General features: G+C 44.4%; 1 pseudogene; it reads right to left on the bottom strand.

Moving 5' to 3' along the window:
• Positions 1-2,270: 2,270 nt before the first annotated feature.
• LOC118974522 (ferritin heavy chain-like) lies at positions 2,271-17,157 on the bottom strand (annotated as a pseudogene).
• Between the last annotated feature and the right edge of the window lie 428 nt (positions 17,158-17,585).

The raw sequence follows: 17,585 nt of genomic DNA, 5'->3' as shown, positions 1-17,585 counted from the left end.
CTCATTGTGGTTTTAATCTGCATTTCTCTGATAATTAGTGACCTTGAGCATCTTTTCATATGTCTGTTGGCCATCTGTACGTCTGCTTTGGAGAATTGTCTGTTCAGGCCCTTTGCTCATTTTTTAATTGGGTGGTTTGTTTTTTGGGGAGTTGAGTTTTATCAGTTCTTTATAAGTTTTGGATATTAACCCCTTATCAGATGTATCAGTGAATATGTTCTCTCATTCTGTGGGTTGTCTTTCTATTTTGTTGCTGTTTTCTTTTGCTGTGCAAAAACGTTCTACTATGATGTAGTCCCATTTGTTTTTCTTTTGTTTCCCTTGTCTGGGGAGATATATCTGATAAAATATTGCTGTGAGCAATGTCCAACATTTCTCTGCCTGTTTTTTTTCTGTGATTATTATGGTTTTAGGTCTAACATTTAAATCTTTAATCCACTTTGAATTTATTCTTGTGTGTGGTGTAAGAAGGTCTAGTTTCATTTTCCTGCATGTTTCTGTCCAATTTTCCCAATATCATGTATTAAATAAACTCCCTTTAGCACTTTGTATGGACCTCCTTCCTCTGTCGAATATTGTTGAATGGTACTATAAAGGAGTGGGCTTATTTCTGGGCTCTGCATTCTGTTCCATTGAACTATGTGTCCATTTTCATGCCAGCACCATGCTGGGTTTTTTAAATAAGATTTTATTTATTCATTTAGAGAGGAAGGAAGGGCGGGAGAATGAGAGGCAACCAGTTGCCTCTCACAAGCCCCCACTGGGGCCTAGCCTGCAATCAGGCTCGTGCCCTGACTGGGAATTGAACCAGCGACCTTTCAGTTTCCAGTCCGGAGCTCAGTCCACTGAGCCACACCAGCCAAGGCATTAAAAAGTTTTTGATGGATCACTAAATATAGGAACTCTATGTAGACATAGAGGCCTTGAAAACAAAAATTCTAGATGTTTTTCCCACTGTCCTTCAAAAAGTGCAAGAATTTGGGAGACCTAATACCCAGCCACTCTGAAACCACCACTGACGACTGGTTTCATTGTGTCGTCTCCAAATTTGGCAAAACGCCCACCTCTTGGCACAACACCACACAAAGGGCTGCGCTTCCCAGACGCAGTACAGCTAACCACCCCCCCCACCCCCCCGTCTTCCAGACTGTGCTCAGACCCATTAGCTCTGGTGTCATCACCTAGAACAGCAGAATGTTTCCAGAGCACAGACGCTCGGCACCTTCTGCACGGGGTGCCTTCGAAGCTGCAAAGCCTGCTCAGCCCTTCAAACCACACAGACGGACTATGCGCACCTCCCGGTTAGCTAGCCAACCTCCCACCAGGGACGTTGCTGTCCGTTTCTTAGTGGGACGCTCCCGTGGGGGATAACTCGCCTCTGTTCATGCTGAGGCCCAATGTCTGTGTCCGCTTCGCCTCGCCTTGCCGCTCCCCGATGACTAAAAGGCAGCTCTGAGTGGACTCGCCCCTTTAAGGGCATGCCACACTGGCTCCCTGCCGCCGGGTCATGTGGTCTCTGAGAAACACTCCGCCCCAGGGTTCCAGGACGTAGTCTGGGGCTTGATCCTGTCTCCCCAACCCAACATGTAAGGCTTTATTTCCTCAACCCTGCGGAACAAGAAGCTGCCACTAAGGCCCAGTATAGGGTCCACTTTCCTTTCTACTTTCTCCCCCACCAAAATTAAAATGTAGGGGCTTTTTGTACCCCCCCCAAAAAAACATAGCTCAGGTGGAGAACAAACACTAGTGTACCCATCAGAACAAACTGATCAGTGAGATATTTTGCTTGCTTCTGGGTTTCGACCCTTCTGGGCACAGTTGTTTAATTTAGGCTCTGGACCTTTGCTTTTTGACCTTGAAAGTGAAGTGAATGTCTGAGTGAAATCATCTCTAAGATCCTTTTCTTTTTATGAAATCACAATTATTTGGGCACTTCTCTCAGCTGCTGACCACTCATGTCAGTAATGTCCCCGAAACAGCTTCCTGCTTCATCCTGCACCCGCCTTCTCTCCACCTCCGCCCCCCCGGGAAGCACAGACCCTTGGTGCTCTAATTACAGCACTTCCCCGTCTCACCTCCAACCCAGTTCAGTACAGGGCCATCTCTCCTCCTCGTCCCCTGCACTGGCCGTTCCTAGACTTGTCGGACAAGGTGACTGGAAGTCACCTCAGGGAACCCCTTCTCAGCCTGGCACCAGCGCCAGCCCATCCCCTTTCTCACTCAGGGCTTCGCTTCCTTCCTCATCCAGCCGGACTCTGGGGTGCCTTCCGTCAGCCACTCTCTGGCGAGCACCCCAGAGCCCTCATCCTCTGTCCTTCTGCCACATCCACATGGTAGTCCCCCAACTTGGGGCCATTCCAGCCATCCTGGCCATCTGTCTCCTCTGTCCCATGCCCAGGCTGCCAGGATGGCTGCAGGGGAACCTGCCGGCAGGTGGCCCAGGGCCACCGCTCATGTAGCTCCTCCAGCCTTGGAAAGGCCTGCTCTGTGTCTGGCACTGAGGTCCCCCCCCTACTCCTTTCCGTGGCGATGTCACACCTTCTCCACAGCCGCAAAGTCCCCTGCTCCCTCCTGCTACCGCCTTCCTGCCAGTAACAACCCGGCTTCAGGAGGTAGTGGTAAAGGAAACCGCAAATTCCGAACTCTGAGTTTAGCACGTTTGTTTCCGAACTGGCACTGGCGAGATGACCCTGAAACTACTTTAGGTGCATTATGTGATAGAGCAAATGACTAAATGGGTTGATGTTAAGAGCCAGGGTTCTCACTCTGGAGGAAGAAAGAAATATTTAATGGAGGGAACTTAGAAGAAACCTGTGAAAATGGCTTGGGATGAGAGATATCAGTGTGAACTCATCATGATTTCTAAAATGAGGGTATGCGTGGTTATTCATATGTGTGTACGTACATGTGTAGGTATAGTCAGCACTGTCTGCTGGAAGGGCCTGAGATTAAGTGCACCCCATTAGCAAAAAGCACAGTTTGCACTGCCATCCTGCTCTCTAATATCATTCCCCACTAGGAGGAACCAGGGTTCGTTAGAGAAATGGCCGATTGCAGGGCTGCTCATTGCAGCTCTGAGCTGAGGGGCCTGGAACATTCTGTTATGCCAAAAGAGCAAGAAAGTGCTTGAAAAAAGTACTTTAAGGCAAAGGAGCCACTTTGACTATCTTAGATATTTCAAATGAAATAAAATATATTATTAAAATTAATTTTACCTGTTTCTTTTTACTTTTTCTTCTCAGCGGCATGTTACTTTTTAACATATTTTATTGATTATGCAATTACAGTTGTCCCCATTATTTCCCCTTTGCCCCCCTCCACTTGGTACCCCCATTCCCTCAAGCTGTTCCCCCTTAGTTCACGTCCATGGGTCATGCATGTAAGTTCTTTGGTTTTCCATTTCCTATACTGTTCTTAACACCCCTCTTCTATTCTGTACCTACTGATTATGCTTTTTAATCCCTGTACCTTCCCCCCCGTTCTTCCCTTCCCCCTCTCCCAGATGGATAACCCTCCAAATGATCTCCACAGCCGTGATTCTGCTTCTATTCTGGTATTTGCTTACTTTGTTTTTTTTGTTCACTTGTTGATAGTTGTGAATTTATTGCCATTTTAATGTTCGTAGTTTTGATCTTCTTAAATAAGTCCCTTTAACATTTTGTATAACAATGGCTTGTGATGATGATAAACTCCTTTAGCTTTATCTCGTCCGGGAAGCACTTTATATTTTCATCCACCACAGGTGGGTGTGGGACCACCTGTTCTGCATCTCCACGCCTCTCCCGATCTCTGTCCCTCCTACCCATGTGGGTGAATGTGGCTTCTTTAATTCCTTGGTCATCAGACCTCCATACAGCTTGATTTTCTGACGATGTGGATGATATTTGTTTTGTTGTCTAGTTGTAATTTTTGGTGTGGTTGTGCGAGGAGGTGAGCTGCATTTACCCACACCTCCATCTTGACCAGAACTCCCTGTTTTTACTTTCTTTTTAATGTTGCTACTAAAAATAATGAATTTATATGTATGGCTGGAATTATATTTCTGTTGCACAGCACTGTTCTACAATATTCATCTCGTGATAAAATATGGCTTCTTGTCTCGTGCAGCACCACATACTTTAGCTCCCTGAATGCAGCCTGGGCTTTGGGGCTCCCCCTGTACAGGCCCCACCTGGAGGGGCATCCGTACGCCACAGTGACACAGAGTCAGGCCTCGTCTGCACCCCAGTTCGCTAGCTCCATCTTCCCTCCATCCCTACTCAGTTCCCGTCCATACTGTAAAGAAAACATGCCCCAAAAGGAATCATTCTCCTTAATTAAATCTTTTCCTTAATTAAACTAGAGCCTCTGTCTGTATTCTCCCTCAGTAAATAGGACCACAGTCACTACCATGGTCATTACCACGCTCTCAACCTTAGCCCCTCTTGAGCCTCCTTCCCCTGAGCCTCCACCGCCAGTCAGTCACCACACCCAGCTGACTCTCCCTCCAGAGCAGAGCGGAGTGGAGCAGAGGAGCTGACGTAAACTTCACTGCACCAGCTCGGTTCAGGTTACCGGCTTTCTCCTGAACTGGTCAGTCTGGTCTCCCAGCCTCCAATCCTGAAGACCCTGACCTTTCTCTCCAGAGCAGCCACAGAGAGCCCGTCACAAGGCAAATCTGGCCATGTCAGTCCCTGGCAGGGCACCTCTCTGCAAGACAGACCTCCTCTGATGTGGGCCTGCAGCCCCGTCGGCCTCAACTCTGAATCCACCCTGCTCCCTGTGAATCTGCAACATTAACTGCCTCCCCTCTCCCTCCATGTCCCACCCCACTGATGCAGACTGCGATGAACAAATTCACACACACTGCAGAAGTCCTGTGGAGAAAAAGGAATGGCACGTCCGCCAAGTGAGAGAGAGGGCCCTGTCCCCTGCCTGGACAGGCTTTTATTGCTTTTCTGGTACATTAACATTGAGGATGGTCCTCATTTACTATGCACAGGTGTTGGGAACTGCCCTGCTGGTTTCAGAAGCTGTAACCAACCGCCCCATGGCTAAGGCTGAGTGAGCAACCTTCCTACCATAAGCCACTAAGGAGGCAAAGCTTATCTCCCTGGCAGGAGCATCACTTCTGCTCCTTTTTTCATAACTGGTCTCCAATGTTGATCAGTTAGCCAATGACGGGTAAGATTCCCTAAGGGGGGAATGACCTAAGACAGGCATGATCACATGGAGGCCCCAGGGAAGGACTTGGGGGGCTATGGAGAAGGGGCAATGGACCCTCACCCCTTGGCTTTGATGAAGCCTGACTCCCTTGAGTCCATGAGAAGTCTCTGGAAAATTCCTTGGCTATCTGCCTCCTCTGCCTGACTTAAGCCTGAAACAATGACAGAGTGCGGTGCAGCCCTGTGCTGGGAGGGGCGGGCTCTCCATGTGATCAGGCCTGAGAAAGGATATGTAAAATCCTGGGAAGCCTGCTTTGCTAAGAATGCTCTTAGTTAAATGATAAAGGGCCAAAGCAGGAAGTGAGCTTGCTTCCCAAAGTTTTGTAGCCTTTTAGCTGATAGACCCTGACTCAGAAGAAGCCCTTATAGTTCTTTGTATGCTATCTACTGTTTGATCCTTACTGCCTGATAATGATTAATGAGCTGTACCTGTATTCCTGCACAAATTAAACCCAATAAAAACCCGTCTAGGCAAGGGTCGAGGCACTCTCTCCTTGAGAGGGTGGCCAAGCCTCTCTGAGGTGGTCCCCCTTGAGGGAGTAGCTGTGCCTCCCCTTTTCCTCCACAGGACTCGGTAGTCCGTGTGAATTTGTCTTGAATCCCATCTATGACACCACAGGCACTGCAGGCCGGTACATGCGTCACACAGGTTTGCTTTAGGTGGTTACCTTTTACAGATAACAAAGGAAAGAATGTTGCTAATTACGTCAAAGAGAAGGATATTGAAGACCAAGGGGGGAAAGTGGTTGAATGGGTTACACTCCATACTTGAGAGGTTTAGCACAGACTTTAGAGATACACAATAAAGTTACTTTAAAGATATGCAGCAAACATTTTCTGCCTCAATCCAGGATGAGGGAGTTTTAGCAAAAGCAATCCTCATAGCAGCCTAGGTACAATGCAGGCCTGATTCCCCATGGGAAAACCTACTTGTGAGCTCATGGGTCCTGTGTGCCGGCCCTCACTTCCCGAGTGGGGGCTGGGCTACATTGCCCACCGCCACATGGAATGGTCCCCTATCCGCCAATACTTAGCAAACACCTGTAATCTTTCAAGACTCAGCTCAGTTATGTGTCAAGTATATCAATTTCAAAAAAGAAAAAAAGACTCAGCTAAACCAGTAGCCCACACTCTGAAACTGGCCATGACATTTTCCCCAGGCAGGAGCCAGCAGTCTTCCCTTTGCTTCCTACAGACTTCTCCCCCTGCACCTGAAACACTTGGGTGCACAGTGTGTTTGCTTGTCTGCCTTTCCTAACTAGAATGATTTCCGCTGCAGCCCATCCAGTGGAGAGTGGGGGGTGGGGAGACTCAAGCAACAATCAGTATTGCTTCAGGTAAACAAGTAGTCCAGGCATAGGGCAGCCTCAGGACTTGTCCGTTTACCCGGCAGCCCATTGGCACCATCGAAGGTGAAGGCCTGTCACCCTGCAGCCCGCCACATGCAGTGCTGACCTCGCCCAACATTGTTGCTTGTCTGTCTGTAAAAGACCCAGGCAGACCCCCAGACCCATGATACCCAGTGAAAGAGAACACCTGTCTCGGTATGTCTTTTCACTTTTCTTCTATAACCTTATCTTTTGGTAGTGTTTTATTTACAGAAAAGCTGCAAAGACCCTCCCACAGTCTCAGTTTCCCCTAATGTTATCATCTCTCATCACTGTGGTACATGGTCAAAATCAAAAAAGCATGGGTGTGTCATTATTAACTAAGCTGCAGACTTTATTCAGAATTCACCGGTGGGTTTGTTTGTTTGTTTGTTTGTTTATTCATTTATTTATTTATTTTTAGAGCAGGGAGGAAGGGAGGGAGAAAGAGAAGGAGAGCAACATCAATCCATTGCCTCTCACACACGCCTCAGCCAGGGACTGGTCAATAACTCAGGCACGTGCCCTGGCTGGGAATCCAACAGGCGACCTTTCACTCAGTGGGATGACGCTCCACCAGCTGAGCCACACTGGCCAGGGTTCACCAGTGTTTTCCTTAATGTCCTTTTTCTCTTCAAGCATCCAATCCAGAGCATGCATTTCATTATCATGTCTCTTTACTCTCCTCTGGTCTGTGACCATTCCCGGTCTTTCCTTATTTTTCATGAGTGATATTTTCAAAGAGTACAAATTAGGTATCTTGTAGAATGGCCTTCAAATTGAGTTTCTCACTACTTGCCTCAAGTAATGGTTTGCTGGAAAGATTACCTAAGAAGCACAGAGAAGTGTGCTTCTCATCAATCAGGGGCACTCTCTGTCCACAGGACATTACTGGTGATGATATGTCTCTCTCTTTAAAAAAAAGGTTTTATTTATGTATTTTCAGAGAGAGGGGGAGGGAGGGAGAAAGAGAAGGAGAGAAACATCAATGTGTGGTTGCTTCTTGCATGCCCCACACTGGGGACCTGGCCCACAACCCAGGCATGTGCCCTGACCGGGAATCAAAACAGCGACTCTCTCAGGCCAGCATTCAGTCCACTGAGCCACACCAGCCAGGGCAGATGTGTCATTTTAAAGCCAGGAAAACCTTCCCAAAAGCCCTGGAGAGGGTTTCCGCTTATGTCTCATTGGCTGGAACCCATTAGTTTTGATATCAAGGTAATAAAATCCTTATAGAAGGAATTAAGGAGAATATCTTTCCTCTCTTTTCTGAAAGAATTTTGCAAGAATGATGTTTTTTCTAAATATTTCATAGAACTTACAAGTCACACTATTTGGGCCAGGGTTTTTCCTAATAGAAAGATTCATAATTACTAATTCAATTTAATTTTTTGTTATAATCTAATCAGTTTTTCTGTTTTATTGATTTTAGAGAAAGAAAAGAAGGAGAGAGAGAAACATCGATTTGTCGTTCCACTTATTTATGCGTGCATTGGTTGATTGTGTATGTGCCCTGACTGGGGATCAGACCCACCACCTTGGCCCATGGAATGACACTCTAAGCAACCAGCTACCAAGCCAGGGCTAATCAATTTTTCAATTGAGTTTTGAACTGGTTTTGATCATTTGTGTCCTTATAGGAATTTGTTCATCTAAATTGTCTAGTTTGCTGGCATAAAGTCGTTTGCAATATTCCTTTTTAGTCCTTCTCCGTTTCTCCAGGATCTATGATGGTGCCCCCTCTTACACTGCTCACTTTGGTGATTCATCTGTCCTTTCTTTTTTTTTAAATATTTTTAAAAGATTTTATTTATTTATCTTTAGAGGGGAAGGGAAGGAGAGAGGGAGAGAAATATCAACGTATGGTTGCCTCTTGTGTGTCCCCTGCTGGGAACTGGCTTGCAACCCAGGCATGTGCCCTGACTGGGAATCGAACTGCGATACTTTGGTTCGCAGTCCCGCGCTCAGTCCACTAAGCCATGCCGGCCAGGGCCTGTCCTTTCTTTTTTTTTATAGAAAGTCTAGCTAAAGATTTATGTTGCTCTTTTTCAAAGGACCAACTTTTGGTTCCATTGATTCTTCTCTATTGTTTCTGTTCATTATTCGATCAATTTTCACTTTGATCTTTATTATTCTCTTCCTTCTACTTACTTTGGTTTCCTCTTTTTTTTTCTTTTGGATTCCTATTGTGGAAACTTATTAGAATAAATATGAAGCTATAAATTTCTCTTAACACACTGCATCCATAAATTTTATACATTGTGTTTTTGTTTTCATTTGGTTGGAGGTATTTTCTAATTTCCTTTGTCATTTCTTTTTTAATCCATGAGTTATTTAAGAAATATATTGTTTAAGCCCTGGCTGGTGTTGCTCAGTGGATTGAATGTGGACTGCAAAACAAAGGGTCGCTGGTTCTATTCTCAGTCAGGGCACATGCCTGGGTTGCAGGCCAGGTCCCCAGTGAGGGCCATGTGAGAGGCAACCACACATTGATGTTTCTCTCTCTCTCTCTCTTTCTCCCTCCCTTCCCCTCTCTAAAAATAAATAAAATATTTTTAAAAAATTAAGAAGGAAATATATTATTTAATTGCCAACTATTTTGGTATTTTCCAAATTTCTTCTTATTCCTTATTTCTAATTTAATTTCATTTTTTAAAGTGCACATTTTATTATTTCAATCATTTTAAATTTATTGAGACTTTTTTATGTCCTAGAATATTCTGCAGAATCTGTTTCCAAATGAAAAGTGAGCTGAAAAATAGTATGATAAAATGCAGAATGTGGAAAGAAGTGAGTATAAATTTATTTCAACATTATTCACAGTAGGGAATCAATAGGTACTATCTAATAAAGAGAGAATAAAGTATAGTATGTAAAGTTGTGGTCACAAAATAACCACTATATCTAAAATAGAAACTCATCAAATATACCCCCACACACTCCCAAAGTAAATAGTTCATACAGGAAAAGCTTATTTTTAAAGTATTGACAAAAAGCTATTTTAAAAGTAGTAAATACTTTTTTAAATGTTGTAAAAAATTGTATAATAATGGAAGTGTGACTAAACATATTTGTCATATCCAGAAACATAAGAGGGCCCTGACTGGTGTGGCTCCGTTGGTTGGACAATGTCCCACAATGCAAAAGGTAACCAATTTGATTCACCCAGTCAGGGCACATACCTGAGTTATGGATTTGATCAATGTTTCTCTCCCTCTCTTTCTCCCTCCCCATTCTCTAAAAATCAATAAATAAAACCTTTTTATTTTTATTAAATATATTTTATTGATCATGTTATTACAGTTGTCCCACTTTCCCCCCTTCATTCCTCTCCACCCTGCACACCACCTCTCACCCACATTCCCCCTCCCTTTAGTTCATGTCCATGGGTCATACATATAAGTTCTTTGGCTTCTACATTTCCTATACTATTCTTAACACCCCCACCCCTGTATATTTTCTACCTATCATTTATGCTACTTATTCCCTGTACTTTTTCACACTCTTTCCCCCCTCCCACTCCACCACCGATAACCTTCCACGTGATCTCCATTCCTGTTAAGTCTGTTTCTGTTCTAGTTATTTGCTTAGCTTGCTTTGGTTTTGGTTTTAGGTTCAGTTGTTAATAACTGTGAGTTTGTTGTCATTTTACTGTTCACATTTTTATCTTCTTTTTCTTAGATAAGTCCCTTTAACATTTCATATAATAAAGGCTTGGTGATGATGAACTTCTTGAACTTGACCTTATTGAGAAGCACTTTATCTGCCCTTCCATTCTAAATGAAAGCTTTGCTGAATAGAGCAATTTTGGATGTAGGTCTTTGGATTTCATGACTTGGAATACTTCTTTCCAGTCCCTTCTTGCCTGTAAGGTCTCTCTTGAGAAATCTGCTGACAGTCTGATGGAAAATCCTTTGTAGCTAACTGCCTCCTTAACTCTTGCTGCTTCTAGGATTCTCTCCTTCATTTTGGTCTTGGCTAATGTAATTACGATGTGCCTTGGTGTGTTCCTTCTTGGGTCCAAATTCTTTGGGTCTCTCTGAGCTTCCTGGACTCCCTGGGAGTCTATTTCTTTTGCCAGACTGGGGAAGTTCTCCTTCATTGTTCAGATAAGTTTTCAATTTGTTGCTCTTCTTCTTCTCCTTCTGGCACCCCTATGATTCAGATGTTGGAACGTTTAAAGATGTCCTGGAGGTTCCTAAGCCTCTCCTCATTTTTTTGAATTCTTGTTTCTTCATTCTGTTCTGGTTGAATGTTTCTTCCTTCTGGTCCACACTGTTGATCTGAGACCTGGTTTCCTTCCCATCACTGCTGATTTCCTGTTCATTTTCCTTCATTTCATTTTTCGTAGCCTTCATTTTTTCCTTTAATTTGCAACCATATTCAACCATTTCTGTGAGCATCCTGATTACCAGTATTTTGAACTGTGCATCAGATGGTTGGCTATCTCTTTGTCACTTAGTTGTAGTTTTTCTGGAGCTTTGATCTGTTCTTTCATTTGGGCCATTGTTTTTGTCTCAGTGCACCTGTTACATATGAGGGATGGAGCCTTAATTTAAGTGTTCACCAGTGTGGGGTAACCCAGGTGGCTGGGTTGTGACGCTTTATTTGGGGAGGGGTCAGAGAGGGAACAGTGCTGCTGGTTCTGCTCTGCTGGTTTTCAGTCACTTCCCCTGCTTCCCACAAGCAAACTGGGCCCTTCTGGTGCTGGTTCCAGGGTGGGTGGGCTTGTGTACATTGTAGGACCCTGTGGGTCTCTCCAATGAACTCTCCTGCGAGGCTGGGGGTTTCTCCTGCTGCCTCAACCCCCACAGGTGTTTTCAGTCAGAGGTTCTAAGGTTTATTTCCCCGCACTGGAACTCTGGGTTTTGCAGTCTACCTCACTCCCCAGTTGTTCCTCCCAGTTTATCTGCATGTGAATGTGGAACCGCCTGGTCCACCAGCTGCCGCCTTGCCTCGAGTCCTCTCTACCCAGCTGCCCATCTCTGCCCCTCCTACCAGTCTGGGTGAATGTTTCTCCTTCAACTCCTTGGTTGTCGGACTTCCGCGCAGTTCAATTTTCTGTCAGTTCTGCTTGTTTCTTGTTTTTAAATTTGTTGTCCTTCTTTTGGTTGTGCAAGGAGTATGTCTACCTACAGTAGACATACGAGTATGTCTACCTATGCCTCCATCTTGGCTGGAAGCCAGTAGGATTTTTTTTAATACTGCCTTTTTAAAAAAAAGGAAGCTTAAAAAAAGAAATATAAATTGTCTGAATTCATTCTGTTCAGATTTTCAGATTGAATCCCACACAAAACCCACAATTACATGGCATATATAGGAGACACACCTAAAACAAAGTAACTAAGAAAAGTTGACAATGAAAGGAGCACCAGGCAAGTAAAAAGAATAATATTATAAAGGCTATTGACTTAATATCAGATAAGATAGCATTCAAGGCCAAAATCATTTAAGAAGACAGGCTGAAAGAGTGCAATGTACAATGAAGCTACGAATTCTCTGCACCAAATAACATCGCACTGATATTCATGAAGGTAAAACTACTGGAAGTGCAAAGAAAATTCGACCAATACACATTAATATTGGAGATTTTATTTCACCTTTCTTCGGTTGTGTGGACAAAAACTAAGTAAAAATGCACACACACACACACAACGCTAACCCTGAGAAAAGATCATATCTATCCTTCGCACACACCCATGAAACACTCCCCAAAACTACTCATAGATTAAGCCACAAAGCAAGTAAATGTATGAAGTTACGAAAAGTAGAAACAGAAAAGCACAAAGCGATAAAACCAGTAATGAATAATATTACCTGAAAGGTACTGTAAAAACAACACTGCCCTGAGAAATTAAAAAGCTCTCTCCAACAAATCTTTGGTTGAAGAAGAAATCAAAACCAAACTTGCTAACTAATGAAGAACATATTAGAGTCTATGTGCTAAGGCCGTGCTCCCAGGGAAGTTTCTAACTAAATGCTTACAGTAACGAACAAGAAAGGGTGACAATGAATGAAGTAAGTGTCTATAGTGAGCAAACTATTAAATGTCTCCCATAAGATTTCTGTCTTCTGGTTATTTAATCAAACACTAATCTCAGTATTGCTAGGGAAGGATTTTGTGGATGGAATTAAGGTTACTAATCAGCTGTCTTTAAAATGAGATTATTCTAGATTATCCAAGTAAAGAGATGGGGTGAAAGAGGCAAAAGAGATTGCTAGAAGGGGGGGGTCAGAGATTTTTGAAGCATGAGAAGGACTGGAGCCACCTTTGCTGGCTTTGAAGTCAGAGCAAAGGGGCCCTGAGCCAAGGAACATTAGCCTCTAGAAGCTGAGGACAACCCCCGGACAATAGCCAGCAAGGAAATGGGAATTTCAGTCTTGGAACCACATGCACCTGAATTTGAATTCCGCCACAGCCTGAATGAGCCTAGCAGCAGATTCTCACCAGGAGCCTTTGGGTAAGAACCCAGTATGCCAACACCTTGACTTCAGCCTGTGGAACCCAGAGCTGAGAAATCAGCCAAGCCTGCTAAACTTTGGACCTACAGGACTGTGAGACAGTAAATGTGTGTTGTTTTAAAGCCACTAAGTGGTAATTTGTTATGGTAGCAATGGGAAATTGATACAGCATCTAACTTAAGAAGTTAGAAAAAGAACAACCAAATAAAGTCAAGGAAAGCAGGTGGAAGGAATTAATAGAGTTAGAAATAGAAAATGATGAGGGCTTCCAGTCAAGACCAAGGCATAGGAAGACCTGCTTTTCCCCATTGAACAAACATAAGAAGGAACACCACCAGCTTAAAAATGAAAAACACCCAAAACTTCCAGAAAAACACCCAGAAGTGTACAGAAGTCCCACAACCAGGGATTTAAAGAAGCCATATTCATCCAGATGGGTAGGAAGGGCGGACACAGGGAGTCTGAGCAGAGGGAACACAGTGTGGCAGCAGTGGGCAGCACAGGTGGCCCCACATTCACATGTGGTGGGTAAAAATCAGGGGGACGCCTTGTGAGCAAGCGATCCCAGCCCAGGCCAGACCGCACAGCCCTCGGTTCCAACACTGGGGAAAATAAACCCTCATAACTTCTGGCTGTAAACCCAGTAGGGGTCGGTGTGGCAGAATAAACTGCCAGTCTCTCAGGAGAGCCCAGAACATACATAAACCCACTCACTCTGGGAACCACAACCAAGACAGCACCTGGAGGGGTGCCAGTCACAAAAGGGAAGTGGTTTAAGTGGCTGGGAAAGGGGAGAGTGCCAGGCAAACCCCAAAAGTCAGCCTGCAGCAGTGTCGTCCTGTCTTCAACCCCTTTTCAATACCCAGAGCCACAAAGGAGTGAAGCAGGTTGCCCTGCCCTGGCAAATACCCAAGGCTCCACCCCATACAACTTAACAGGTACGCTAAACAGGAGATCAAATCAGCTCTACCTAGTACACAGTCACAGGGAGGCTGCCAATGAGGAAGCAAAAAACTGTGGCCCAAATGAGGGAACAGAACCAAACTCCAGGAAAAGAACTAAGCAATGAGGAGAAAGCCAACCTGTCAGATGCAGAGTTCAAAATACTGGTGGTCAAATGCTCAAAGGTCTCACTGAGTGCAGCAAAAGCATAAGGGAAGAAATGAAGGCTCTACTAAGGGAAATAAAGAAAAATTCACAGGAAACCAATAGTGAAGGGAAGGAAGTTAGACTTCAAATTAATGAGTGAAACATAAGGAAGAAGGAAATAATCAACCAGAAGAAGATGAAGAAACAAGAATTTTTTTTTAAAAAAGGAAAGTTTAAGAAACCTCTGGGGCATCTCCAAACGTACCAACATCTGAATCATAGGGGTACCAGAAGGAGAAGAGGAAGAGCAAGAAATTGAAAACTTACTTGAAAAAATAATGAAAGAGAACTTCCATAATTTGGTGAAGGAAATAGACATACCAGTTTAGGGAGCACAGAGAGAATCCCAAACAAGCTGGACCCAAAGAGGACCACACCAACACATATCATCATTAAAATGCCAGAGGTTAGAGATAAAGGGAGAATCCTGAAAGCAGCAAGAGAAAGGCAGAGAGTTACCTACAAAGTAGTTCCCATAAGACTGTCCACTGATTTTTCTTACCGGCTAGGAGGGACTGGCAAGGAGTATTCAAAGTGATGAAGAGCAAGGACTTACAACCAAGATTACACTGTCCAGCAAAGCTATCATTTAGAACCAAAGGGCAGATAAAGTGCTTCCCAGACAAAGTAAAGCTAAGGGAGTTCATTATCACCATGCCCTTATTATATGAAAAATTGAAGGGTCTTATTTAAGAAAAAGGTGATCAAAACTATGACCATTAAAATGACAATAAAGTCACAACTATCAAAAACTGAATATAAAAAAACAAAAATAAACTAAGCAAACAACTAGAGCAGGAACAGAATCATAGAAAAGGAGACCATTTTGGAGGGTTATCAGTGGGGAGGGGGAGGGAGAGAATAGGGAAAATGGTACAGGGATTTAGAAGGACAGTTGGGAGGTACAGAATAGCAGGGGGAGGTTAAGAACAGTATAGGCAATGGAGAAGCCAAAGAACTTATATGCACCACCCTTGGACGTGAACTGAGAGGGGGATCACTGGAGGGACAGGGATACCACATGGAGGGGGGTAAAGAGGGAAAAACTGGGACAGTTGTAATAGCATAACGAATAAAATATACCTTAAAAAAGGAAATGATTAGGGGACAAACAGAAAGCCATTGATCCACCTGAGCCAGTTAAACTATAATGAACCTTACATAATCTGGCAAAGAGTCCAAAGCATTTCCTCAATTCAGTGAGCCTCTCCTGGGCCAGCGGCCAAGGTGGGGCAAGGCCGTGAAGGACAAAATGCATATTCTCAAACAGGAAAATCCTTTCCACAAATAGCCACCTTCGTGACCTCCAAAACGGAATAAGCCCAAGTCATAGCTGGGCCACAGAAGCCTTTTCCTCTTCACAGTGCAAGCCAGGAGTGTCACTCACTCTCCGCTGTCACATGGTCTTCTGTCTCCTGGGCTGTGCATGGGGCTTTGACCCGGTTGGGTTGATCTGCTGCTTAACTCTGTTCTTTCTAGCTTTCCTATCTTCTGCACTAGAACTTTGGCTTTTATCTGCCAGCTACCAGACCTTCATTTGCTCTCTATGGTTTTGCCAACACTAGACTGATCTTTTTTTGGTGGGAGAGCAATAAAAGAGTTAAAGTGTTGGCTAACCTCGTAAATGAAAAAAAGAAGTAAACGTATAAATGCACAAAATAAGCAATGACTAATAGGAAGTTAACCACAAACTCAGCATATGTATAAAGAAACATGAGGCTACTTTACTCAGCTCCATGTAATTAAACTTGAAAATCTGGATGCAATCAATGACATTCTACACAATGTAAATTATCAAGACAGATGGCAAATTGAAACTAATTGCCTTAAAATAAATAGGGAAAGTTGTCAGAAAGCAAATCCCCCAAAGAGCACCAAGCCCAGATAGTTTCACAGGGTTATTCTACCAAACTTTAACAGATTAATTACAATGCTATTTAATTGTTTTAGAAGATGAAAACAGAAACAAGAAAAGCTTCTCTTTTCAAAAATTAATATTGACAGGGCCAACACAGAAGAAGAAAGTAATAGACCAATCTCACAAGATTTATCAATTCATAAATACCATATAAACTATTACCAAATCAAACCTAACAGAATTTTTAAAAGATAGCACACCTTAGGCTACGCCAGGATTTCTCAATGGCTGCACCATTGCTGTGTCCAGATACTGCTGAATGTCCCCTGGGGGACAGAATCACCCCATTTGGTTCGGTTTGGTTTGGTTTGGTTTGGATTGGTTTGGTACCACATTACTTTATTTGAAGGAACAGTACAAGTGAAGAACATAAGTGGACAATCAGTACAAGTTATAGAAAAGGTGAAGGTCTACCTACGCCTCTGACCTGCACGCCCTGCCTCGGCGACCAGGAAGTCACCCCCGTGGCCGTGGAAAGGCAGCCTGAGGCTGAGCCCTTGTCACTGTGTCCCAGCGCGTGCTTGTCAAAGAGATGCTCTGCCACGTCAGACTCAGGGGCCCCAACCTACTCAAGTGGGTTACGTTGTCACCCAGTTCTTGGATAGCTTTCAGCGGCTCGTCCAGGTAGCGCATGCCACTGAAGTCACACAGATGAGGGTCATCTTTCTCGGTGGCCAGTTTGTGCAGGTCCAGTAGTGACTGATTCACACTTTTTTTCTGAGTGTAATGCACACTCCATTGCATTCAGCCCACTCTCCCAGCCATCACAGTCTGGTGTCTTGATATCCTGGAGGAAGATTTGGCCACCTTGTTGGTTTTGCAGCTTCTTCAGTTTCTCAGCACATTCTTTCTCCTCATGAGATTGGTGAAGAAGATATTCGGCAAAGTTCTTCAAAGCTACGTGGTGGCGGTCAGAGGAGCAAGACATGGACAGGACGGTGCAGGCAGCATAGCGCTCCAGGTTGGTCTGGCAGCTGATGGTGGCCTCCAAGTCCTGGTGGTAGTTCTGGCACACCTGCCAGGTGGACATGGTTGTCATGATGGGTGACCGAGGACAGGTGGCTGAGGACAGGCAGTTTTGAGGTCCTGGGGCAGTAGTGCAGCCCTTGGGGTGGTCCGGGAGCTCTGCAAAGAGGTGGCAGGACAGGTCTCCCTGGTTCCATCCAAACACTGTTGAATCGGGAAACCACGGTGGCTGTTGGCAAAGACTGTCGAATCACCCCCTGCCTCGAACCACTGGCAAGGGACCCACTTCTGTCCAGTGATTCATGAGACATCTGCCAGGGGGAGGCAACTGGGGGAAGTTGTTCTGTTTCCCAAGAGAGAGCTATGGAAAAAGACTCCCTCTCCCTTCTTTCTTGGCCGATGTCAGTGTTTGCATACGAAGCGGAAAACTGCAGCTGCCACCTTGCCGTCAGCCTAAAGACGAAAGGCGAGGTGGAAAGAATGCAGGTCTTTGATGACATCCTTGAGTCACGGACTCAT

This window comes from Sturnira hondurensis, unplaced genomic scaffold, assembly GCF_014824575.4.
Source record: "Sturnira hondurensis isolate 20B ecotype Veracruz unplaced genomic scaffold, ASM1482457v3 Scaffold0019433, whole genome shotgun sequence".
NCBI classification, from domain to species: Eukaryota; Metazoa; Chordata; class Mammalia; order Chiroptera; family Phyllostomidae; genus Sturnira; species Sturnira hondurensis.
Note: the sequence above shows the minus strand (reverse complement) of the source record. Positions and strands in the feature narration are given on the sequence as shown.